This window comes from Rhodnius prolixus, unplaced genomic scaffold (genome assembly GCF_049639745.1).
Source record: "Rhodnius prolixus isolate KJV_2025 unplaced genomic scaffold, Rpr scaffold_8, whole genome shotgun sequence".
NCBI classification, from domain to species: Eukaryota; Metazoa; Arthropoda; class Insecta; order Hemiptera; family Reduviidae; genus Rhodnius; species Rhodnius prolixus.
Genome location: NW_027411593.1, coordinates 310326 through 337278, shown reverse-complemented (window position 1 = coordinate 337278; position 26953 = coordinate 310326). Strand labels below are relative to the sequence as shown.

Sequence of the window (26953 nt, the reverse complement as noted above, 5' to 3'; positions counted from 1 at the left end):
CAAAGATTTTGAATCGAACGACAATTCATTGATGTAAATCGGTTCACTCATTGATAATTTTAACGATTGCAGTACTTCCTCTTAGTAGGTGTAAGAGCATGATGGCACTTCACAGCCACGTAGAGGAGCTTTAATCACTTCTTCGTGCTAAATTTTATCAAAATCGGACTAAGCTTTGTAGAAATATTGGTAATAATAGTTTTAGAAAGGGCCTTATTTGGTGGGGCGAACTCCCCTCCTTATGAGGCATAGCGTCGAGACTTTTAAAGTACAAATCTGTACAAAATTTCGATTCGAATGACACTTCATTCATGAAAATCGGTTCACGTGTCGATAATTTGAAACGATTGCTATACTTCCCGTAACAAGTGTAAGAGCAGATCGTCGCTTTATTGTTAGGTAGGGGAGCCCTAACCCTATCATCCTACCAAATTTTATCAAAATCGGGCCAAGATTTACAGAGTAATTAGTAATAATAATTTTGGAGGGGGCCTTACATAAAGGGGGCTAACTCCTCTCCCATTCGATGTACAGGGCCGAGACCCCCAAAAGGCACATCTACATAAAATTCCGAATCGAATGAAACCTCATTCATGAAAATCGGTTCACGCGTTTAGGCGCTACGTTGTTTACAAAAAAGGTAACAAGAACAAGAACAAGAACATTTTTTGAAAAAGCCGTTTTTGCTCATTTTCGGCAACTTTTTTCTCGAAACCTATTAGATCTGGGTGGTTGCAAAAAAATTACAGATATAAAGGATGGTTTGGAGTAAGATTTAAAGAAAATTTGGGAATTTTATCTTTTATAGAAAAATAGAAAAAAATTGTCAAAGTTGGGTGTTTTTCAACGTTACACTTTTTCGTGCAGTTTTTGATGGTCAACCCTTATGCAACTGTCCTACTGGACAGTTTTAATTATAGAACTAACTACATATGGAAAAGATATTTGGTAGGAGAACTTAATTTTACTCTTCAGAAAACTCGGTTGTTTCCAGGAAAAATAGCAAAAATAAAATTATCATATCTGCAGGGGGGCGTAAAACTTAAAGAAAATATTTGTCGTCTTTTCTGGAAAATGGATAAAAACTAAAAAGATCTATGTAGAGATTTGATCATTTCATTGTTCAAAAATCTATTCTGCTGTGGCACTTCCTTTCGGCCTTTCTTTAAATTTGGATTTTTTCATTACATTTTCTTAGAAACGTTAAATGGTACGTTGAGGAGAGAGGCTGACTTGGACCATTGCTGTGCACTGTAATGGTGCTTGAAACGCCACAGAGGAGATGCGGTTGCAGGCAGGAAACGCACAATTTAGTGCCGACAGTTCTTTTAACAAATAAAATTCAGCTTCATCTGACGTTGATTTTGTTGTGGGAAGAAGCCATCTCTGAAAGAATTAGTTTTAGTTTGATCCAGAATTAGATTCACAACATTGAACTTATATGGGTGTGACGTCAGTAATATTATTAATAAAAATTGTAAGTTTCGAGAACTTCCGTTAGATTGTGGTAAGGAAAGTGGTGTGAGTGATCTCAGCATATTATTGTTCAGCTTCTTGTAGCCAGTTATCTGACGCCAGAGTGTGTCAGTAGGTGTGCAAGTGTGTGAGAAGAGATAGTTGTATGATTATGAAATAGATTAATTAGTTTCCTAAAGCATGATTGTGGAGCGGAGATCGCCTGTAAGGCAGGCCAGCACTTGATCTGAGTGTGTGACAAAATGGCGCACGAAGCATTAACTAGTCTACTTATTTAAATGGGCATTATGTAAGCATCAGATATAGGGACTTAGCTGGCCTAGTCTTCCACCAAAGTAACATTTCTCACAACAAACTCATACATTCGTTCTTTTACTGCACTACTATTCATATAATTTATGCATCACTAACACACTGTATAATGAACTTACAGCTTCTCGAGTCGAGAAGTGGTCGTGTCTCCCGCCGAAACTAGCTTTCTAACTTAGAACGAACTTTTCTCTCTTTCATTTGGCTTCTTCTAGGTGGATTTAAGCAAATTCCAAAATGTCGAATTCTAAATTAAATTTCAACTTTTTTTTTTTTTTTAGAAACAATAGATCACACACAGAAGAGCCAATAAAATGTAGCCAATCACCTTTAAACCCTAATCACATTTCATTAGATGTTCTCTCAGCTTCTACATTCAGCAACAACTCTTCCGCTCTACAGACATAAAATAAGTTATTAAAAATAATTTTTTCCAAGTACTACTTCGGCTTAAATATTTGAAGCAGTTAAAGTTGTCCAATCAAAGTTTTCTATTTAATGTAAAGTTTAACGAGAATCACAGTTTCGAGACAAGTATTTCATGAAGTTAAACTTATCAAATGCAACTTGAACTTCATCAGACCGCGGGAGAATATACATTTGTAGTTGAAAATTGGCAATATGGCAATTTGGCAATTTTTAAAGAAATAGCTGTAGTTTTAATACAGATTTAAGGACGTTAGATTGCAGACTCTTTGGCTCGTCCGGTGTCAGTTTCTCGTCCCCTCCGCTCAGATTTCTTAATTATTTACTCCTGATTGGTCTCGCCACAAGCTACGTACTTCTACACAAGTAAAAAAAAAATATATGTAAACATCCGTTAGATGCAATTCAATATTAAGTAAATATTTGCAAAACTGCAGGATTGAATTAATGATATACCAACTGGTAACATAAATAGAACTAAATAGGTCAGCTGGAGGTGAGTACGACGCCCGCAGGGTTGCTGACCACATAGAGACCACATGCTCAAAAAAAAAAATTTTTTTTAATGAAATTAAAAATCTAAACTGTAATGAGCAATATACACAGATTAGCTGAGGACCGCAAAGCTGCGGTTGTATTGTGGTACTAGTCATGACTTCCGTTCTTGGCCTTATTACCTATTGATAGTAAGAAACATTTGTATAAAGCTATGATTAATATACGGCTCCGTCAACGCCACCTCAATGGTAGTTGGGCGTAAAAGCCTCCTAAAAAAATCAGCAATTAATATTTTTTACTCGCAACCAGTGGCGTAGCTTGCTTGGTATTAACCTCCAAGGCTGAGCAACTCGAAAATATTCTTCGGTAAAGAAGACGGTCATTTTATTATTTGGTCTAGCGTATTTATCAGTTGGAAGCTGAAATATGTATTTGCCTGAGAAAAACCTTTGCATTGAGGAACTCTAAAATAAGTGAATAAATAATTACAATAATCCAAAAGGAAGATTGAATATTGCCAATTTCAGTCATTATTTTTTATTTTTGTCATGCGTTCCACCTAGCTAGTCCCTAGGTTATTTTTTGAGTAATAATATTAAAACTGTCCGGTAGGACAGTTGTATAAGGGTTGATCATCAAAAACTGCACGAAAAAGCGTAACGTTGAAAAACACCCAACTTTGACAATTTTTTTCTCTTTTTCTATAAAAGATAAAATTCCCAAATTTTCTTTAAAATATAGGGCAAACCCTCCTTTATAACTGTAATTTTTTTGCAACCCCCCAGACCTAATAGATTTTGAGAAAAAAGTTGCCGAAAATGAGCAAAAACGGCATTTTCAGAAATTGTTGTTGTTCTTCTTCTTCTTGTTGTTGTTGTTGTTGTTGTTGTTGTTGTTGTTGTTGTTGTTGTTGTTGTTACCTTTTTTGTAAACTACGTAGCGCCTAAACGCGAGAACCGATTTTCATGAATGAGGTGACATTCGATTCGGAATTTTATGTAGATGTGCCTTTTGGGGGTCTCGACGCTGTACACCGAATGGGAGAGGAGTTAGCCTCCTTTATGTAAGGCCCCCTTCAAAATTATTATTACTAATTACTCTGTAAATCTTAGCCCGATTTTGATAAAATTTGGTAGGATGATAGAGTTAGGGCTCCCCTACGTAACATTAAAGCGGCGATCTGCTCTTACACTAGTTAAGGGGAAGTATAGCAATCGTTTCAAATTATCGACAAGTGAACTGATTTTCATGAATGAAGTGTCATTCGAATCGAAATTTTGTATAGATTTGCACTTTAAAAGTCTCGTCGCTATGCCTCATATGGAGGGGAGTTTGCCCCACCCAAGTAAGGCCGTTTCTAAAACTATTATTACCAATATTTCTATAACGCTTTGTCCGATTTTGATAAAATTTAGCACGAAGAAGTGATTAAAGCTCCTCTATATGGCTGTGAAGTGCCATCATGCTCTTACACCTACTAAGAGGAAGTACTGCAATCGTTAAAATTATCAATGGGTGAACCTATTTACATTAATGAATTGTCGTTCGATTAAAAATCTTTGCCTCTTTGCCTTTTATGGAGAAGTACTGTAATCGCCCGTTTATTTTTCTTACTTCTCTTAAAAGGAAGGTCTGAAATCGCAGTTTAAATTTGCTTTTTACGTACAAATACCTTCCTATTTTATATAAAAAGGCTTTCTCAAAAAAATTGTTATTGAGGATGGTTTGGGGACCGCAACTATAATCATTCTTTAAAAAGATCTCTCCAGTGGTAGTTACGGTTCCTACTTAACACCTTATCAGGTTATAATGATAGAATTGCTTATTCCAAATTTAAAAAAAACAGTAAAGCAGATATGTAACTTAGCAAAATAGACAAAAATGAAAATCTATCCAAAAGGTACAAAAATCTCCTTAACAAAAACTTACAGTTTAAAAAGTTAAGTATAAGGGTTGATTAAACGCCAAAAGGTACACAAATCAGCAGTACCCAACATTTCATTAATACTTCATTGATATAATTTAAGTAATTTTACTGCATTAACTTTTCCTTCACATTTTTTAGAATTTATTAGATGTCACTGACCCTTATGCTGGCCATTTTCGTCTACAAAATATTTACTCTTTATTTACTTTAATATGGTTTTCTTCAATTACATTCTCAATCTAGGTGTTCTTCCCACATTGTTGTATATATGTAATATAAAATAAAGATATGCATATTTTTAGGACAGCTACTTATTCCAGTATTTTACCATAAGTAAAATTCGGGGGACTAAATTAAATTACAATTGAGAAATGAGTAAATATTGTTGAATAATCTACTTGTTATTAACTGTATGTTATTTGTACTCACGAATATTTCGGTAAGACGAATTCAAGACTGAAATATTGTTTTAAATCCTCCGTGATTCAAATTTAAACAGTAGCCGACTCTAACTTAGTCTTTTTCTACTTTAACATGCATGTATATGTGACTACTCAGAACAAAGGGCATATTAAAGATAAATCAGAAGAATAATTTGGAATAGAGTTAAAATAAAGTACCTATTTAATTACGAAGATATAATATACATTTTATCATAATTGTAACAAAATAATATTATGAATGAACTGGCCAGCATAAGGGTCAGTGACATCTAATAAATTCTAAAAAATGTGAAGGAAAAGTTAATGCAGTAAAATTACTTAAATTATATCAATGAAGTATTAATGAAATGTTGGGTACTGCTGATTTGTGTACCTTTTGGCGTTTAATCAACCCTTATACTTAACTTTTTAAACTGTAAGTTTTTGTTAAGGAGATTTATATTAAAACTGTCCGGTAGGACAGTTGTATAAGGGTTGATCGTCAAAAACTGCACGAAAAAGCGTAATGTTGAAAAACACCCAACTTTGACAATTTTTTTCTCTTTTTCTATAAAAGATAAAATTCCCAAATTTTCTTTAAATTATAGGACAAACCCTCCTTTATAACTGAAATTTTTTTGCAACAACATAGATGTAATAGGTTTCGAGAAAAAAGTTGCTGAAAATGAGCAAAAACGGCATTTTCAGAAATTGTTGTTGTTCTTCTTGTTGTTGTTACCTTTTTTGTAAACCGCGTACCGCCTAAACGCGTGAACCGATTTTCATGAATGAGGTGTCATTCGATTCGGAATTTTATGTAGATGTGCCTTTTGGGGGTCTCGGCCCTGTACATCGAATGGGAGAGGAGTTAGCCCCCTTTATGTAAGGCCCCCTCCAAAATTATTATTACTAATTACTCTGTAAATCTTGGCCCGATTTTGATAAAATTTGGTAGGATGATAGGGTTAGGGCTTCCCTATGTACCATTAAAGCGACGATCTGCTCTTACACTTGTTAAGAGGAAGTATAGCAATCATTTCAAATTATCGAGGCGTGAACCGATTTTCATGAATGAAGTGTCATTCGAATCGAAATTTTGTACAGATTTGTACTTTAAAAGTCTCGACGCCATGCCTCATAAGGAGGGGAGTTTGCCCTACCCAAATAAGGCCCTTTCTAAAACTATTATTACCAATATTTCTATAAAGCTTAGTTTGATAAAATTTAGCACGAAGAAGTGATTAAAGCTCCTCTACGTGGCTGTGAAGTGCCATCATGCTCTTACGCCTACCAACAGGAAGTACTGCAATCGTTAAAATTATCAATGAGTGAACCGATTTACATCAATGAATTGTCGTTCGATTCAAAATCTTTGCCTTTTAGGGAGAAGTACTGTAATCGCAGTTTATTTTTCTTGCTCCTCTTAAAAGGAAGTACTGAAATCGCAGTTTAATTTTGCTATTTACGTACAAATACCTTCCTATTTTATTCAAAACGCTTTCTCAAAAAAATTGTTATTGAGGATGGTTTGGGGACCGCAACTATAACCATTCTTTAAAAAGATCTCTCCAGTGGTAGTTACGGTTCCGATTTAACACCTTATCAGGTTATAATGATAGAATTGCTTATTCCAAATTTTAAAAAATCTGTAAAGCAGACGTAACTTTGCTAATAGACAAAAAGGAAAATCTATCCAAAAGGTACAAAAATCTCCTTAACAAAAACTTACAGTTTAAAAAGATAAGTATAAGGGTTGATTAAACGCCAAAAGGTACACAAATCAGCAAGTACCCATCATTTCATTTATACTTCATTGATATGATTTAAGTAATTTTACTGCATTAACTTTTCCTTCACATTTTTAGAATTTATTAGATGTCACAGACCCTTATGCTGGCCATTTTCATCTACAAAATATTTGTTCTAGACTGTAGATTGTAATATCTATTTATCTTTAATAATCAAACTATTAATTACAGGTTAAAAAGAAAAAAAAAATTAGGCTAAAGATTTCAAAAACCAACGATTTTTATTTAAAAATAAAAATAAATAAAATAAAATCATTGATGTATGTTGGTGTGAGCAATTTTTAAAAAATTTTATGAATTTTTTAGCCTCATATTTTTTTATTTTTTATAACGTTTTCTTTTTCACCTGTAATCAATAGTTTGATTATTATAGATAAATAGATATTACAGTCAATCTAAGTTAAATGGTGTGCTACTTGAACAAATATTTTGTAGATGAAAATGGCCAGCATAAAGGTATGTGACATCTAATAAATTCTTAAAAAATATTAATGAAAATTAATGTGGTAAAATTACTTGAATAATATCAATGAAGTATTAATGAAATGTTGGGTACTTGCTGATTTGTGTACCTTTTGGCGTTTAATCAACCCTTATACTTAACTTTTTAAACTGTAAGTTTTTGTTAAGGAGTTTATTTAGAGGTCATCTTCAGGGCTTTTATGCTATTGACAATTTTTTGTTTTTTTACATTGTAAGGTTGGTGTCTTCTATCCTGTACTGTCTGGGTCCTGGCAAAAATAAACAATAATGACTGAAATTGACAATATTCAATCTTCCTTTTGGATTAATAAATCAGACATCCAAAACAAATATCAATAATACTAATAATATAAGAAAGTATTTTATTATAGAATTCCCAATGGATGGGCAGAATGATAGATCCCTCGGTGAAATTCTTTGCTTCCGTTAAGTAGGGTTCCGTTGTTCCGGAGGATATGTAAGGCTTTCTAAAGAGTGGATCAGAAGTATGAAGTTAATAAAAGGTTTTAGGCAGCCCGAGAATAGCAAAGATAGCTATAAGAATTTATCACTAAATAGTAATGCTTCTAAGTGAGTTAAAGTTTTAAATGTTTCATTCTTCAGACTGATCAAGACCCAAACTATATTCATTTTTAAATGTGTCTTAGATGAAATAAGACATCCTATAGAAAGATTAGAGATTAAATTTATTCATTAGCAAAATGTTGCTTATTTGTTTTTTTAATCAATTCACTTCACGCTATAGAAACATAGAGATATTACGAGTATATTTGGAGCTTGTACTGGTACATATCGACAGATCTTACAGTAGTTTAAAGATTGTGTTATTGTTACAAGCGCGAGGGTGAAATACGAAATCAATGATGCCATCAAACCACGAAAAAATAACCTGCGGATGAATAATGTACCAAATACCTAGTCAAAATTCAATCACGCGATTGAATTAAAGTTTGGTTAGATCAAGTCTTTCTTTTTAGAAAGCAATGACAAATTTCGGGACGCTATTACATACGTAAGACGAAAAGTTGGTGCACATACTTACTATTATAGCATTTTGAAACTTTTATAGAGTCTGCCAGTAGAGGAATGGCAAGGGTATAAACGGTTTTCCTATTAATTAAAATGTACTCTTCTAATATGTTCAAGGCTAGAGCCATGTTTCTAACATTACTCCTTAATTATCTAACCCCAAAATAACTTTTAAATAACCAAAACTTCCAAGATGATGTTTGTTAGCAATATATAATGGGGCTGGAGCTCCCTCTAAACGCCATTTCTTTGAATCCTACTGAGGCAATATTAGCGGAAATTACATTGTGCATTAAGTTCGGGATTGGAGACAACAACTTTGCCGGAAGTGTGAAACTCGTTAACATCAATACATCCTCTGCCCATTGAAAGACCAGTCGCTAGTTTTGCAAATCTTTTTTACCTTTTCTTATTCCTCATAAGAAGAAAATAACTTTTTTTATGTAACTTTATAAGTGTTAGACGTTTTGGAATATTCTGAAATATTTCGGTCAGAGCCACCAAAGAATGCAAAATTTGGGTTTTAACCGGAAATACCACTTTCTGATGCGTTTTTATAGTTTTAAAAACTTCTTCCATAATTTTCTTATGTGAACATGTTAAAACAAGGCAAAAATTCATTCACTACTTTAATTAAACCTTTTTCCGGGTAATGGCACTTCTGGAAGGACATCTCTCTAATCTGCATTTCGGTGAAATGTAAGGCCTTATCTCCTGTGTAATATTAATAAGGTTTAAATATGTAACCAAAATGCTAAATTTGAAGAATATGTGGAAAGCCAATTTATTGACAAGAATAAGGAGATCTCTCACTTACAAATAACTTCTACATCAACAACCGCTCCAAAAGTCGATATTCCGAATTCTCCATTCTCAAATCGAATATTTCCTCTCAATTGAGGGTAAAAATGACTTCTGTCAGTTTAAAAATAGAGTTGTCACAATAAAAGCGAAAGTGTATCGCTTTCAAAAAGTGTAAATTAGTTCTGTTTTTTCGTGACCATGTTCAGTGGGAGTGTCTATAGAATTTGCATTGTGCTGGGGGAAGTGGGTGTACGATGCCAATGACACGTGTACCAGCACGTGCGAGGCCGTGTGTGCAGTTGCCCAATCTGGCGACCTCGAATCGTGCGCCCGACTGAAGTCGTGGGGCTTCACAATTATACCTCACGCACCAACTAGATCCGCAACCTGCTTTGCACCAAACTCAACCATTATGGACGTTCATTTTCTTCGCTATGGTTTGGTAATCAGTTTTTCTGATTTTTAGCTCGAGTGGTTATATGGTTCCTGTTACCATGGTAATAATACCTAATACTGCAAAATGCACTCCAATTTTTTTTTTCTACCACTTACCTACTTATCGTTTGTGTGAAAGTTTACATCATTTTGAGACAATGCAAGAGTTATTAATCTGCTCAAAACTACCGAAGCAAAATAATAGCTCACACATGTAATATTATTACTGTAAAGCTCAGATATTCATCCAAGACATTGTGAATAAGATTCTCCTGCACTTGGAGGGACATGAAAAGGCTCTTCATGTTCTTTTCGCAGCGACCAATGTTTTGTTGTATGTTATTTGAAATCTTCAGTAACCAGTTTGCATTCAACACCACCTTCATGCTGAATATTTAATTATATTTGTTTTGAATTTCATAATTTTCTCGAAATTTCACTTTATCTTTCCCTTCGAAAGACGATAGTGTCGATTTTGAGTTCCCATCGTATCTCAAGTTTTGAGTTCCCTTAGACTGAAAATTGTATTCCCGTGAGAGTAAGTTTAAATAACACATTTATTATTACTTTTATTATTAATAAAAGCAAAAAGTATTGTTTTTTCGAAGATTATTTTCCGAGGACGCAGCTGGCTTTCCAAAAAGAAGTTATGAGGTATGTGTAAGATTGTAAATAGGCGAATTCAGGAAGTTTCCTCTAAAAGTATACTTACTTTCTTTCCTTAGGAAATCCAAAGAAAAGATTTATTTATGCTTTAGGAATAAATCCTCGTTTTAAAGAAGTAAAAATATTTTATTTAACCAAATCATTGATTAACCAGAAAAAAAATAGTGAGGATGTAGAGACAATGTGAAATCAAGCATTTGGAAATTTTCATGAGGAGAATTGGAAGTGTGATAGTGCAACAGTTTGACAATGGCCGTGATCTCGTTGTATGAGGGTGAGGCTGTAGGTGTTGAGAGTGTGTCTTGCCGACCTATAATCCAACAAACACGTGTCCAAGCCCTGCGCCCTAATGAGAGACCTGGTGCACCGAACGGGCATTAAACAACCTCTCATCTCGTCCATCACTCCTACGAATTAGGCTCAATCGCAGTTAGATGGCACAGCTACTTACTAGAGAAGGAAGTAGGGGAATAGAGAAGAACAACTTTGAACATGGGGGACACCGTAATTTTGAAATACAACTACTAGGAATTTAAGGAAATCCCAGAATTAGGCTCGGCCAGTCAACTATCCTAGAGTATTAACTTCTTCTTAATAAAATATTGTAAAGAGTTATTTCAGCGTTGACCTGATCTTCGAATTTATTCAAGAGGATATGGAAGTGGGGAAGAACACTTGTTCTCCTCGTTTATCAAATCTTCAATAGTGTCTTGAAATAAACCCTCATTTACTACCTAAAGTAAATTATGTTTATAAAAGTTATCAAAAATATTATTAAAAGTAAAAACATACAAAATTTGCAGTTATAATTGCTTTTGAATCAATTGGTCAATAGTAACAGTTGGAAGTTTGTAGCTTCTTTCGGCCATATTGTTTCCAACATTCTGCAACTCCATTCTGCTCAAATCCCATTTCCAGCTAATCTAAGCTTCTACCTACCTGCGTATCACAGGTCATGAAAAGAATTGAAAATTTGGCTATATGTCGAAATGTCTCTCAATTACAGTGCAACCTACACAAGCATAAAACGTTGCATTTGTTTTCTTCTGATAGTGCATTAATCAAAGTTGTTTTGTATCCTCTCCTCAGGCTCTGCTATTTTATCGCTCTAAATTTAATGAGAGTAGAAACAGCTGAGCGCGAGTTTTTAAACAACTCAGATTTTAGATCCTTAAGATTTAGGTTTTAGTTCTTTATAAGAACTTATTGTTCAGTTGCTTATTTTAAGGTATGGATTTGGGGTTTAAGAGGTGAAATTCAAGTGAACACACTTGAAAATGTGGTTCCGTTGCAATGTGCAGCTTCAGGCTTTTCCCGAGGCTCATGGCTTCTGCTGATATTGGACAATAGATGGCGGTGATGCAATCAGTGGCAAGATAGAAGACGGTTTTCCCAGAATTTGAGCCTTATCATAGAATAGAATAGATAGAATTCTATAGAACAAATCTCAGCTAAACTTTGATTCTCTATTACCATCACTTGGACTTTTTACTCTTTTCGATATTAAAATTTGCCATTATTAATGCATGTCTTGCATCCCCCTAAAAAAAGGGTGCGATTTACTGTAAATTTGTAGGTAATTTAAACAAACATTATTTTCAGAAGAGATTTAGCAACCGAACTTTATAAACATAAGAGTTGATAACTAGCCTGTAGTTACTTTACACCGAGAGTTTAGACTCTAAACTCTGAATGAGAATGCTTGCACGATAATCTCTCAATCAACATCTTGGAGAAGATTCTCTGATAGTGTGTAATTTACCTGCTGAACGGCTTCTTTCTTTAATATCATATCCACTTTCAATGCAGTAACCATCTCTCAGCATCCAAAGTGTGGGAAGTTATAAAAAGCCGTAGGGGCTTTTAATACCAGAAGTTAACATGTGAAAGCAAAGAGAAAAGTGGATAAGATTTCCTTCTAGATTAAATCATTAACGAGTTGGTGTTTCATTTTAAAAGCGATGAAACAGTTTAGATATTTCTTAAGAGTTTTATCGCTGAGTAAGAACTAATAGTTATATGAGAGTGCACTTGTTTTGTGAAGCTTGGTTGGTATAACATCCATGGTACATGGCCACGATCATGATGTCCGGGCGCGAAGATGGACGGTCTTACCTTCCTTGAAGCCTGCCACTAAGAAAAAGAACCACGCGCGAATGATCTAAATATAGCTAGCGCTAACAAGATTGAAAAACTATCATAGAATAGTATCTAATAAAATTATTAGTTCTTTCTTGTAGGAGAAAGAATATATGATGTATATATGAATATATGTAAGAATATATATGAAAGAATATAGTATGACAAATTCTCTAAATGAATATTCACCTGAATTACGTCAAAAAGCCCCTAAAAGAGTTTAAAAAACAAAACAAAAAATGTTTCTGGGGGGGGGTTATTTATGCAAATATTTCATTGACTTAAACATTAAATAGAGATCTTATTTTTGTAGAGATTTTTCTCGACTCATTGTTTGACTAATCAGTCAGGAAAGCTGCATGTTAATTCTTGAGACAGTTTATAAGTCGTAGTTGAGTCTGTTCAATGTTAGGGAAGTGGTTTTTTTGTCTAGTGAAAAGTTGAAAGTAGTCTAGCTGACTGTCATTGTGCACCTCAAAACTGTACTTTTTCCATTGCAAAAGTTCCTACTATTAAGAATGAGAGAAAGTTTACAACAAAACAAATCACCAAAGTTTCACTCACAAATTTTCAAAAACTCCGCCATTTTCGTTTCTAAGTTTCGAGTTTTCTCACAAATTTTCTAAAAACCCCACTTTTTTATATGGCATCTCAAAACACATTTCATTCAGTACATTTCTAGTTAAGCTTAAAAACTGAAAAGTAAGAGAATTAAGAAAAGTAAGAGAAAGTGAACATTTATTTATTTTTCTTCTTTTCTTTGAGTTTAAAACGTTGGCGCTTTTCGAAGATCAATTGTGCTACTTCCGTCATTAGACCGAAGAATTCCCTGTCTCGCACAAACTGACAATTAAATGTTTAGGGGTGGGGAGCGGTTTGCGAAATAAGTAGTGCTGAGGCAACGTCACGTCAGATCTCAATCAGGGCTTTTTGTAAAAATGGTAAATTATTCAGAAGAATACACCTAAATAGAAATGCCGAACAAATAAATAAATTCTCGGCATTTAAAGCTGCGAGAGAACAATACTTCTCTGGGAGGAACCCCCAACAACTAAAATTGGACCTGTAATTACTACCATTGTTGTTCCTTCATTCTAGTTAATTTAGATAAAAGCTAGGGCGTGTCATGTTGTTTTTAAATGATAGCTTTTTAAAGAGTGATAAAAAAAAGAGCCTAGAATCTCTTGATATTGATGAAATTGACACTATTAATAATACTTCCAAACGAAGATCTAAAAATGGTCAGTTTCATGATGCAATAAAATAAAGAATAAGTTTCTTCCTACTGGATATAAAGGACCATTCACTTTATTAATGAAGCAGTTATCGACGCAGGGGAAAAATTTTATACATTCAGTTAATTCTCAAAATAGGCAGTAATGCAATCATTAGCAAGGATCCATAATGTTTAATAAATTCTATAAAATCTTTAACAAAAACTTACAGTTTAAAATGTTAATTAAGTATAAGGGTTGATTAAACGCCAAAAGGTACACAAATCAGCAAGTACCCAACATTTCATTAATACTTCATTAATATTTAAGTAATTCTACTGCATTAATTTTCATTAATATTTTTTTGAATTTATTAGATGTTTCACAGACCCTTATGCTGGCCATTTTAATCTACAAAATATTTGTTCAAGTAGAACACCATTTAACTTAGATTGACTGTAATATCTAATCAACAAACTATTAATCACAGGTTAAAAAGAAAAACTTTATTAAAAAAAATAAATGAGGCTAGAAAATTCAAAAACTTTTTTAAAAAAATGCTTACACCAACATTCATCAATGATTTCATTTATTTATTTTTATTTTTAACTAAAAATCGTTGGTTTAAGTTAATTCTTCGATTAAAGTAATTGTTATTTTATGTAGTAGTCAAACGTTTATAATAATAGGTAATAATTAATCTGGCTTTATAGAAAATAATATAGTTTTCTTCAATTACATTCTCAATCTAGGTCTTCCCACAATATTATATATTTGGAATATAAGATAAATAAGATATGCATATTTTTATGACAGCTAACATAATTATTCCAGTATTTTACTATAAGTAAAATTAGAGGGACTACATTAAATTACAATTGAGAAATGAATAATTATTGTTGAATAATTTACTTGATATTACCTACGCGTTATTTGTGCTCACAAATACTTCGGAAAGACGAATTCTAGACTGAAATATTGTTTTAAATCCGTGATTCAAATTTAAATAGTAGCCGACTCTACTTAGTCTTTTTCTACTTTAACGTGCATGTACATACTCGTACATACATGTGACTACTCAGAATAAATAGCATAATAAAGATAAATCAGAAGAATAATTTGGAATAAAGCTAAAATAAAGTACCTATTTAATTATGAAGATATAATATAAATTTTATCATAATTAGAACAAAAAAATAAAATATTATGAATGAACAAAGGGAAGGGATTAGCTATGCGGTTAGCGTATTGGATTCCCACGTGGAGGTTCCGGGTTCGAATCCAGCTGCAGACCCTTAGATTTTCTCTTTCTAAGAGCTTCTTACAGCTCACTGTCCGGGTGATGGACAGTGTTGTCTGTAACGAGAGAACACTGTCCGGAGGCCGGCAGTGCACTGAAAAAAGCTCCGGGCGCCAATAACCTTAGATGTTGAAGCGATTTAAATCATAAAAAAAAGAAAATGAATGAACTGGCCAGCATAAGGGTCTGTGAAACATCTAATAAATTCAAAAAAATATTAATGAAAATTAATGCAGTAGAATTACTTAAATATTAATGAAGTATTAATGAAATGTTGGGTACTTGCTGATTTGTGTACCTTTTGGCGTTTAATCAACCCTTATACTTAACATTTTAAACTGTAAGTTTTTGTTAAAGAGATTTTTGTACCTTTTGGATAGATTTTCCTTTTTGTATGTTCTTCAAAGTTACATATCTGCTTTACAGATTTTATTAAAATTGGGAATAATAAATTTTAATTGTATCATTATAACCTGAAAAGGTGTTAAGTCGGAGTTACTACCACTGGAGAGATCTTTTTAAAGAATGATTATAGTTGCGGTCCCCAAACCATCCTCAATAACAATTTTTTTGAGAAAGCATTTTGAATAAAATAGGAAGGTATTTGTACGTAAATAGCAAAATTAAACTGCGATTTCAGTTCTTCCCTTTAAGAGAAGTAAGAAAAATAAACTGCGATTACAGTACTTCTCCCTAAAAGGCAAAGAGGCAAAGATTTTGAATCGAACGACAATTCATTCATGTAAATCGGTTCACTCATTGATAATTTTAACGATTGCAGTACTTCCTCTTAGTACGTGTAAGAGCATGATGGCACTTCACAGCCACGTAGAGGAGCTTTGATCACTTCTTCATGCTAAATTTTATCAAAATCGGACTAAGCGTTATAGAAATATTGGTAATAATAGTTTTAGAAAGGGCCTTACCTGGGTGGGGCAAACTCCCCTCCTTATGAGGCACAGCGTCGAGACTTTTAAAGAGCAAATCTGTACAAAATTTCGATTCGAATGACACTTCATTCTTGAAAATCGGTTCACGTTTCGATAATTTGAAACAATTGCTATACTTCCCCTTAACAAGTGTAAGAGCAGATCGTCGTTTTAATGTTACGTAGGGGAGCCCTAACCCTGTCATCCTACCAAATTTTATCAAAATCGGGCTAAGATTTACAGAGTAATTAATGATAATAATTTTGGAGGGGGCCTTACATAAAAGGGGCTAACTCCTCTCCCATTCCATGTACAGCGTCGAGACCCCCAAAAGGCACATCTACATAAAATTCCGAATCGAATGATACCTCATTCATGAAAATCGGTTCACGCGTTTAGGCGCTACGTTGTTTACAAAAAAGGTAACAACAACAAGAAGAACAAGAACAAGAACAATTTTTGAAAATGCCGTTTTTGCTCATTTTCAGCATCTTTTTTCTCAAAATCTATCAAATCTAGGTTGTTGCAAAAAAATTACAGTCATAAAGGAGGATTTGCCCTATATTATGAAGAAAATTTGGGAATTTTATCTTTTATAGAAAAAGAGAAAAAAATTGTCAAAGTTGGGTGTTTTTCAACGTTACGCTTTTTCGTGCAGTTTTTGATGATCAACCCTTATACAACTGTCCTACCGGACAGTTTTAATACTAATAAAATTTAATGCAATAAAATCACTTAAATTATATAAAATTCATAAAAATTCCCAAAGTTTAATGGATTTTGATGTTTTTTAACATCTTCTATAAGGATTCATGAAAACATTGTTCAAAGGTGAATGTTGAAATATTTAGAAAGACCCATTTAAGAAAAGAAAACAGTTCAAAAAGATGGGGAAAAATTAGTAACAAATCTAAATAAAATAAATAAGCTTTTTTCGGCCGTTTTAATCTGGCTGAAATTAGAGGTGAGATACGAATAAAATATTGCGTATTAGCTGACTTCTGTACCTCTTTACGTTCAATTAACCCTTATACTTAACTTTTTAAAAATAGGTAAGTTTTTGTTAAGTAGTAATATTTTCTTTTTTATTAAAAATTCTTAGTTCCAAGGAATTGTAATTAAGTTTTCAGCTAAGATATATATATCATTTCCATTATTAATATTATTAGGCACAAGATATAAATCAATATATCAATAATATATTATTTTCATTTTTGAGTAGACAAAACGATTAAAGAAAGATCCGGATCTTCCGGTTAAGAAATATTCTTCTAATTCGGTATTTTGGAAAAATATTTAATCCTCCTTAACAGTATTCACATGACACAGACCTGTGAACTTTACATTGAGACAGCAGATTGGTCGGAAGGAAGCAATCCATCACTATCTATCTGCAGTACCCAAGTCGACTGTTTCAGCAAAGGTGACATAAACATAAGTGCGAGTCCTGTCCCTTACAATTTACTGATAAAAAGGGCGATACTATAAACATCGCAGATCCAACCACATTTTTAACTGATTTAACATTTTGGCTTTAAAACTAAAAAACTTAGAGAAAGCTTGGACATGATCACAGTACTTGGATCATTGAACAAGAGAATGAGATGACAATTTTGTAAAATTTTCAACGGGGTTGGCCCTCGCCGTAGATTTCTGCGGACTGCACGAGAGAGACATAAGAGGGGGGGGTCCCAGAACTACCGGCCTTCTCACGGCACTTCAAGCGCACCACTTAGCTAGCGTCCTCCACCCTAGACAAACAGTTGCACAGTTGCCAGATGCAATTACACTAATGTAATGCACGTTGCACAGCGTATTTTTTACACAAATGACGTATGAGGAAACGAGGAGAGCAACACATGATTCTGTAGCCTCTGATGAAAACCTTCTCCACAGTTTTTAAAAGTCTAGTCAGGCATTGCGAAACAGCCTTATTTTCAATTTTTTCATTTTTATTACTATTTTGAGCGCAATGGAGACACTATTATACTATATTATACTAGAAATCTTGTAGTAGTATACAGAGAATTTTGTGTACTACACCAAACCTGTGACTAACCTTCTATCTGATATATATTATTAAGAGATAAGGAGAAGGTTTTACTCAACATGTAAAAACTTAGTCTGCTATTTATTACTTTTTAATTTCAAAAGTTTCTAACTGTTCAGTTGATTTTATTCCAATGTTAGAACACTTCTGCTTATTGTTATTTCTTTCAGCAGACATTTCAGAATAATTTCATCAAAATCAATAAAAGATACAAAGCAAATGGTGCTCTTTTTTCAAAAAAAAGTTCATTTGAAAGCAAAGTATCGTGACGTCAGATTGCTATCTCACATTTGTGCACACATGGTCGGTTCGAAACAGAAAACTGCGATCTTATCTAGCTATAAGCAATGGATCACGTCATCTAATTGCGGTTTGAAAAACTTTATCAGAGACAACCATGTCCGCGGGGCATGAAAACGTAAACACTATTTATCTATTTCATTCCCTCGTTATACTATAAATTAACTCTTTCTTGAATATTGTTCCTGAATATACTCAGGATAACTCTGTTTTATTCAGGTATTCACACTTCGTGTTTACGTAACACAATAAAAAAACGATAAGAAGAATGTTTTGAACACAGGAAACTACAAGACATCTACTTCCAAATGGAAACTCAAAATAAAAATGAAAGGGAGCGAGTTGAGTAGCCGGGAGGTCTATTCGCAGAGAGTAGAACACATCTACTTCTTTAATAATACTTTTTGATTTTTTTTAATTTTGATAAAGTTATTTTTTTGATGCACAATTCATTTCAAAACGTTTAAAATTGGAAAATATCTTTATATTCTTAAAGAAGATCTAGTTTAATAAAATTCGAAGTGCGTAAAAGCACTTATCATTCGTCACAGTAACAACCTCCAGTGACATAATCCAATGTAAGGAAGCTAACAGCGTTAGAAAATAGGCTGAATGCATGCAAGTTTAAAATGCAATGCTGGTCTTGCCCAACTACTGCAACTAATTTTTTTTTTCTACTTTTTGAAAAACTAGTACCGTTTCTGGCATAATGATCCATGTGCGGACAAGTGTGGCTGTCAAGGGTTCTTCATACTCAGGACCTGGGTTCGAGGAGATCTCAGGCTCACTTATACAAAAGAAAACTATAACCACTATCTTCGGACTTACACATATATTGGCCAAAGATGTTTTTGTTTCAGTAAAATGGCCGTTTTTATTTGAAAAATTATCCTAGCAAAAATTGGATTTTTGGGATAGGAGGGTAAATAGGCTTCTTGTCTTCTAAGTAGAGTTCCGCATTCAATGTGCCTCGGTCATCTGGTATGCCTGTTCTGGGAGAAAGGAATGCTGTGTTTTTTTAAATAATAGTAATTTATTATAAAATTACTACTTTAAAAAAGCTTATTTTAAGGTAGGGAAATATTAGACTTGTGCATAACTATTCATGGCTCTTCCCGAGTGGGTTCCTGATGACTTTACAGCAGCTTATATTCTATGGGGAGCGTTGAGAAAAGGTACGTAATGTGGCATCAGAGAGTGCAATTACCCAACTGCTATCTTCCTGGAGCATGCAGATTCCTTGGATTGGGAACTGGTTTGAATTAACATCTATCCAATTTCTTTTAATTTATTCATAAAATTACATTAAAACATGCATTGCAGCAGAAATAGATTGCTCAATGAAAATAATAACTTACAATAGAATTAATTATGCATCTGAAATACAGACATTGATAACAGCTTTTTAAGAAACCTGGAGCATGATATTGTTTGTTACTTTCAAGTCCGAGTCAAACCCAAAAATAGCTGAGATGTAACCTTTGAGAGATGAAAGGATCTAGACTATGTGACAGTCACGTATTGATGGTCATGGCGTGTTTGAGGCCTGTAACGTATTAGCAACATTTGAAGGCTTGCAAATTTGCTGGCAAGTAACCTAGGATTAGTCATCTTGAGAAAAGTTTGTAAAAAAGATAAGCAATATTTTTGTTTATTTTATTTCCAATGAATCTGTCACTAAAAAAGATTAATAGCACTCTAGTATTGATTAACTTTTCAGTTCTTAGTAAAAAGTCATACTTTCAATATAATTTTACCAAACATATATTTCTTCTACTTGCTGAGAGCTCGAGCAAAATTTCTATTGTCCGCTGGCCGAACTCCCCTTTAATTGAGACGTTGAGTTCTTGCTAACATTGAGCGACACCTACACCGAGCAAACTATAGAAGAGACTAATACGAAAGTTAAATGTTACAAGTTCAGGCTTGTCGAATTGGCGACATAAAGGCGGCCAATTCGTGTCGCGGCCAGATATCTCAAGGGGGCTTATGGTATGCAAACGGAAATTAATACAAGGTGTAATATTAAAAAATAATTAAATACAAAAAATTATTAATTTTTTGAATATACAAATTATCGAACTGCGTAGAATGTGGTAAAGGGAAGGTTTGCAGCGCTTAGATTAGATGTTAGATGGTATCGGCAGTCCTGCAGGCTCTGTGTTGCGCTATCAGATACTTAATCTCTTCACAAATTTCTAATTTATTTTAGAGAGCGCTGCCCAGTGACCATTTGCCTTGTCAACTTATTCTTTACAAACTGATGGCTAATTTTATTTTTAAAGTCGGCAACGCCTTATAATCTCAGAGGTTGTTATGTCGAAGGCCCCCTCTCTGTAACTGTAGTACACATCCACATAGTCCCACCTTTTAAGTTTATTTACAATTTTTCAAAAAGCTGCTGAACCCTCACACAACCTCTTCCTTCTGTAATTTAAAATGCTCATGATAGAAATTTCTCTTGAAAGTCACCAGAAGCTCCCAACAACCTCCTAAACCTCCCTCGTGAAAACTTTCAAATAAATGTGTAAGGTCAATGTGCGTGTATCCTAGCCCTTCCCCTAATTCGTATTAACCTAGACAATCGAACAAACGTTAAAATAAGAAAAGTCAGTTTGCAATTCACGAGCTGATTTTGTTTTAACAAAAATGAACTCATTTAATTTCTTTCAATGTTATAAAACTGTTGTTTCGATCTCGCGTTACCTGAATCCTGCTCTTCCGGTAAAAACTGCAACACGAGAAGCTCTTTTAGTTCACCCATTTATTATTATTATTATTATTATAATGCTTAACTACTGCATAAAGTAAAGTACCAATCAGTTTAATTGAACAATGAACTTAAACCGACGATTTTTACTTCCTTCTGCTGCGCTTAACTTCCACTTAAATCAGATGTCAAAAACAAAAAACAAATAAAATCGGTATGTACGTTGGTTTATGCATTTTTAATTTTAATGCCAAAACAATTATATTTTTCAATAACATTTTTTTTGTTTAACCTGTGCATGAATAGTTTAATAACTCCTATATGTACAATCTAAATTAAATGGGTGCTACTCATTTCTGAACAAATATTTTCTGCATGAAAATGGCCAGCATTTATGATTAGAAAAAATTATGATTAAAAAAATTTAAAAAAAGGCCAAAAATTATGATTCTAGAAGTATGAATGAAATGTTGGGTACTTGCTGATTTGTGTACCTTTTGGCGTTTGATCAACCCTAATACTTAACTTTTAAACTGTAAGTTTTTGTTAAAAGGGATTTTTGTACCTTTTGGATAGATTTTTCCTTTCGTTCCTTAGTTGGAACAAATTAATACATTCAATGATTTTTTAAATATATGGGTATCGGGAATAATTAGTTGGAAGATCTAGGATGAAAAAAACTGACACAAGTTATGGGGAATGGTAACAAGTTGGTGGGAAGAAGACGGAGAGTGGAGAAATGTGGTAGAATTAAGTGCTGAATAATTACACCCCATTAAAAGGGATAATAGAAAGAAAATTGCAATTACCAGTGCCTTCCAATAAAATAAAAAAGATAAATTTTGATAACACTACTTCCTCTTAAGGGATGTAAGAGAAAACATGCTGTGCTCACAATAACTTGAAAAGAGGGGAAAAAATGATTTGCAATTACAGTTCTTCTCCGCAAACGGACAAAGAGAATTTAAACTGCGAATACTGCTTGATTGCAAATACTTCCCCCTAGTAGGTGTAAGAGCAGGATGACACTTAAATGACACGCATACTAAATTCCTCTTGACTAATGTTATCAAAGTCAGCCGAAGATTTACAGAATTATTATTAATAACCTTTTAAAAGGGGGCTTCATTTTCGTGGGGCAAACTCTCCTCCTAAGTATATACCATCGAGACTCCAAAAAGCCGAATCTACTGTATCTAAAATTTCAAATTGAATGACATTCATTCATTTAAATCAGTTCGTACGTCGATAATTTGAACGATTGCAGAACTTCCTCTCAGTAGGTGTAAGAGCACGATGGCACTTCAGAGACACGTAGGGAAGCTTTAACCGCTTCTTCGTGCTAAATTATAGCAAAATCGGATTAAGCGTTGTAAAAGATTAGTAATAATAGTTTTAGAGAGGGCCTGACAAGCGTGGGGCGAACTCCTCTACTAAAGATACACAGCGTCGAAACCTATAAAATATGCAAATCTACTTCACTTTTAGAACCAAATGACACTTCATTCATGAAAATCGGTTCACGTGTCGATAATTTGAAACGATTGCTATAATTCCCCTTAGAATGCGTAAGAGCAGAACGTCGCTCTGATGTTACATAGGATAGACCTAAGCCTTTCACCCTGCCAAATTTCATCACAATCGGGCTAAGATTTACAGAGTTATTAGTAATAACTATTTTGGAGGGGGCCTCACATTTATGAACCTCCTCCTCCCCCATTTGATGTACAGCGTCAAGACCCCCAAAAGGCACATCTACATAAAATTCCGAATCGAATGACACCTCATTGTCTATAATTGTATAAAATTTCGTAAAAATCTGTCAAGTTGGAAACGAGATATTTGGAGTTAAATTTTGGTTTCTTTCTAAACAGTGAAATCTTTAACTTCAAATATCTCGTAAACTACTGGATAGATTTTGTTTATATTTTATCTGTATATGGAGACTACTATTGTCTATAATTGTATAAAATGTCGTAAATATCTGTCAAGTTGGAAACGAGATATTTGGAGTTAAATTTTGGTTTCTTTCTAAACAGTGAAATCTTTAAATTCAAATATCTCGTAAACTACTCAATAGATTTTGTTTATATTTTATCTGTATATGGAGACTACTATTGTCTATAATTGTATAAAATGTCGTAAAAATCTGTCGAGTAGGAAACGAGATATTTGGAGTTAAATTTTGGTTTTTTTCTAAGCAGTGAAATCATTAACTTCAAATATCTCGCAAACTACTCGATAGATTTTGTTTATATATTATCTGTATATGGAGACTACTATTGTCTATAATTGTATAAAATGTCGTAAATATCTGTCAAGTAGGAAACGAGATATTTGGAGTTAAATTTTGGTTTCTTTCTAAACAGTGAAATCTGTAAATTCAAATATCTCGTAAACTACTCGATAGATTTTGTTTATATTTTATCTGTATATGGAGACTACTATTGTCTATAATTGTATAAAATGTCGTAAATATCTGTCAAGTTGGAAACGAGATATTTGGAGTTAAATTTTGGTTTCTTTCTAAACAGTGAAATCTTTAAATTCAAATATCTCGTAAACTACTCAATAGATTTTGTTTATATTTTATCTGTATATGGAGACTACTATGGTCTATAATTGTATAAAATGTCGTAAATATCTGTCAAGTAGGAAACAAGATATTTGGAGTTAAATTTTGGTTTCTTTCTAAACAGTGAAATCTTTAACTTCAAATATCTTGAAAACTACTCGATAGATTTTGTTTATATTTTATCTGTATATGGAGACTACTATTGTCTATAATTGTATAAAATATCGTAAATATCTGTCAAGTAGGAAACGAGATATTTGGAGTTAAATTTTGGTTTCTTTCTAAACAGTGAAATCTGTAAATTCAAATATCTCGTAAACTACTCGATAGATTTTGTTTATATTTTATCTGTATATGGAGACTACTATGGTCTATAATTGTATAAAATGTCGTAAATATCTGTCAAGTAGGAAACAAGATATTTGGAGTTAAATTTTGGTTTCTTTCTAAACAGTGAAATCTTTAACTTCAAATATCTTGAAAACTACTCGATAGATTTTGTTTATATTTTATCTGTATATGGAGACTACTATTGTCTATAATTGTATAAAATATCGTAAATATCTGTAAAGTAGGAAACGAGATATTTGGAGTTAAATTTTGGTTTCTTTCTAAACAGTGAAATCTTTAACTTCAAATATCTTGAAAACTACTCGATAGATTTTGTTTATATTTTATCTGTATATGGAGACTACTATTGTCTATAATTGTATAAAATATCGTAAATATCTGTCAAGTAGGAAACGAGATATTTGGAGTTAAATTTTGGTTTCTTTCTAAACAGTGAAATCTTTAACTTCAAATATCTTGAAAACTACTCGATAGATTTTGTTTATATATTATCTGTATATGGAGACTACTATTGTCTATAATTGTATAAAATGTCGTAAATATCTGTCAAGTAGGAAACGAGATATTTGGAGTTAAATTTTGGTTTCTTTCTAAACAGTGAAATCTTTAACTTCAAATATCTCGTAAACTACTGGATAGATTTTGTTTATATTTTATCTGTATATGGAGACTACTATTGTCTATAATTGTATAAAATGTCGTAAATATCTGTCAAGTAGGAAACGAGATATTTGGAGTTAAATTTTGGTTTCTTTCTAAACAGTGAAATCTTTAACTTCAAATATCTCGTAAACTACTGGATAGATTTTGTTTATATTTTATCTCTATATGAAGACTACTATTGTCTATAATTGTATAAAATGTCGTAAATATCTGTCAAGTAGGAAACGAGATATTTGGAGTTAAATTTTGGTTTCTTTCTAAACAGTGAAATCTTTAACTTCAAATATCTCGTAAACTACTCGATAGATTTTGTTTATATTTTATCTGTATATGGAGACTACTATTGTCTATAATTGTATAAAACGTCGTAAATATCTGTCAAGTAGGAAACGAGATATTTGGAGTTCAATTTTGGTTTCTTTCTAAACAGTGAAATCATTAACTTCAAATATCTCGTAAACTACTCGATAGATTTTGTTTATATTTTATCTGTATATGAAGACTACTATTGTCTATAATTGTGTGAAATTTCGTAAAAATCTGTCAAGTTGGAAACGAGATATTGGGAGTTAAATTTTGGTTTCTTTCTAAACAGTGAAATCTTTAACTTCAAATATCTCGTAAACTACTGGATAGATTTTGTTTATATTTTATCTGTATATGGAGACTACTATTGTCTATAATTGTATAAAATGTCGTAAATATCTGTCAAGTTGGAAACGAGATATATGGAGTTAAATTTTGGTTTCTTTCTAAACAGTGAAATCTTTAAATTCAAATATCTCGTAAACTACTTAATAGATTTTGTTTATATTTTATCTGTATATGGAGACTACTATTGTCTATAATTGTATAAAATGTCGTAAAAATCTGTCGAGTAGGAAACGAGATATTTGGAGTTAAATTTTGGTTTTTTTCTAAGCAGTGAAATCATTAACTTCAAATATCTCGCAAACTACTCGATAGATTTTGTTTATATATTATCTGTATATGGAGACTACTATTGTCTATAATTGTATAAAATGTCGTAAATATCTGTCAAGTAGGAAACGAGATATTTGGAGTTAAATTTTGGTTTCTTTCTAAACAGTGAAATCTTTAACTTCAAATATCTCGTAAACTACTCGATAGATTTTGTTTATATTTTATCTGTATATGGAGACTACTATTGTCTATAATTGTATAAAATGTCGTAAATATCTGTCAAGTAGGAAACGAGATATTTGGAGTTAAATTTTGGTTTCTTTCTAAACAGTGAAATCATTAACTTCAAATATCTCGTAAACTACTCGATAGATTTTGTTTATATTTTATCTGTATATGAAGACTACTATTGTCTATAATTGTGTGAAATTTCGTAAAAATCTGTCAAGTTGTAAACGAGATATTTAGAGTTAAATTTTGGTTTCATTCTAAACAGTGAAATCTTTAACTTCAAATATCTCGTAAACTACTGGATAGATTTTGTTTATATTTTATCTGTATATGGAGACTACTATTGTCTATAATTGTATAAAATGTCGTAAATATCTGTCAAGTTGGAAACGAGATATTTGGAGTTAAATTTTGGTTTTTTTCTAAGCAGTGAAATCATTAACTTCAAATATCTCGCAAACTACTCGATAGATTTTGTTTATATATTATCTGTATATGGAGACTACTATTGTCTATAATTGTATAAAATGTCGTAAATATCTGTCAAGTAGGAAACGAGATAATTGGAGTTAAATTTTGGTTTCTTTCTAAACAGTGAAATCTTTAACTTCAAATATCTTGAAAACTACTCGATAGATTTTGTTTATATTTTATCTGTATATGGAGACTACTATTGTCTATAATTGTATAAAATGTCGTAAATATCTGTCAAGTAGGAAACGAGATATTTGGAGTTAAATTTTGTTTTCTTTCTAAACAGTGAAATCTTTAAATTCAAATATCTTGAAAACTACTCGATAGATTTTGTTTTTATTTTATCTGTATATGGAGACTACTATTGTCTATAATTGTATAAAATGTCGTAAATATCTCTCAAGTAGGAAACGAGATATTTGGAGTTAAATTTTGGTTTCTTTCTAAACAGTGAAATCTTTAAATTCAAATATCTCGTAAACTACTCGACAGATTTTGTTTATATTTTATCTGTGTATGGGGACTACTATTGTCTATAATTGTATAAAATGTCGTAAATATCTGTCAAGTAGGAAACGAGATATTTGGAGTTAAATTTTGGTTTTTTTCTAAGCAGTGAAATCATTAACTTCAAATATCTCGCAAACTACTCGATAGATTTTGTTTATATATTATCTGTATATGGAGACTACTATTGTCTATAATTGTATAAAATGTCGTAAATATCTGTCAAGTAGGAAACGAGATATTTGGAGTTAAATTTTGGTTTCTTTCTAAACAGTGAAATCTTTAACTTCAAATATCTTGAAA

General features: G+C 32.6%; 1 protein-coding gene across 5 annotated transcripts in view; it reads left to right on the top strand.

Moving 5' to 3' along the window:
- The window catches only part of LOC141450635 (fibrillin-2-like), a 146989-nt gene that overhangs the window by 11399 nt on the left and 108637 nt on the right, over nucleotides 1–26953 (top strand). The window lies entirely within an intron of this gene.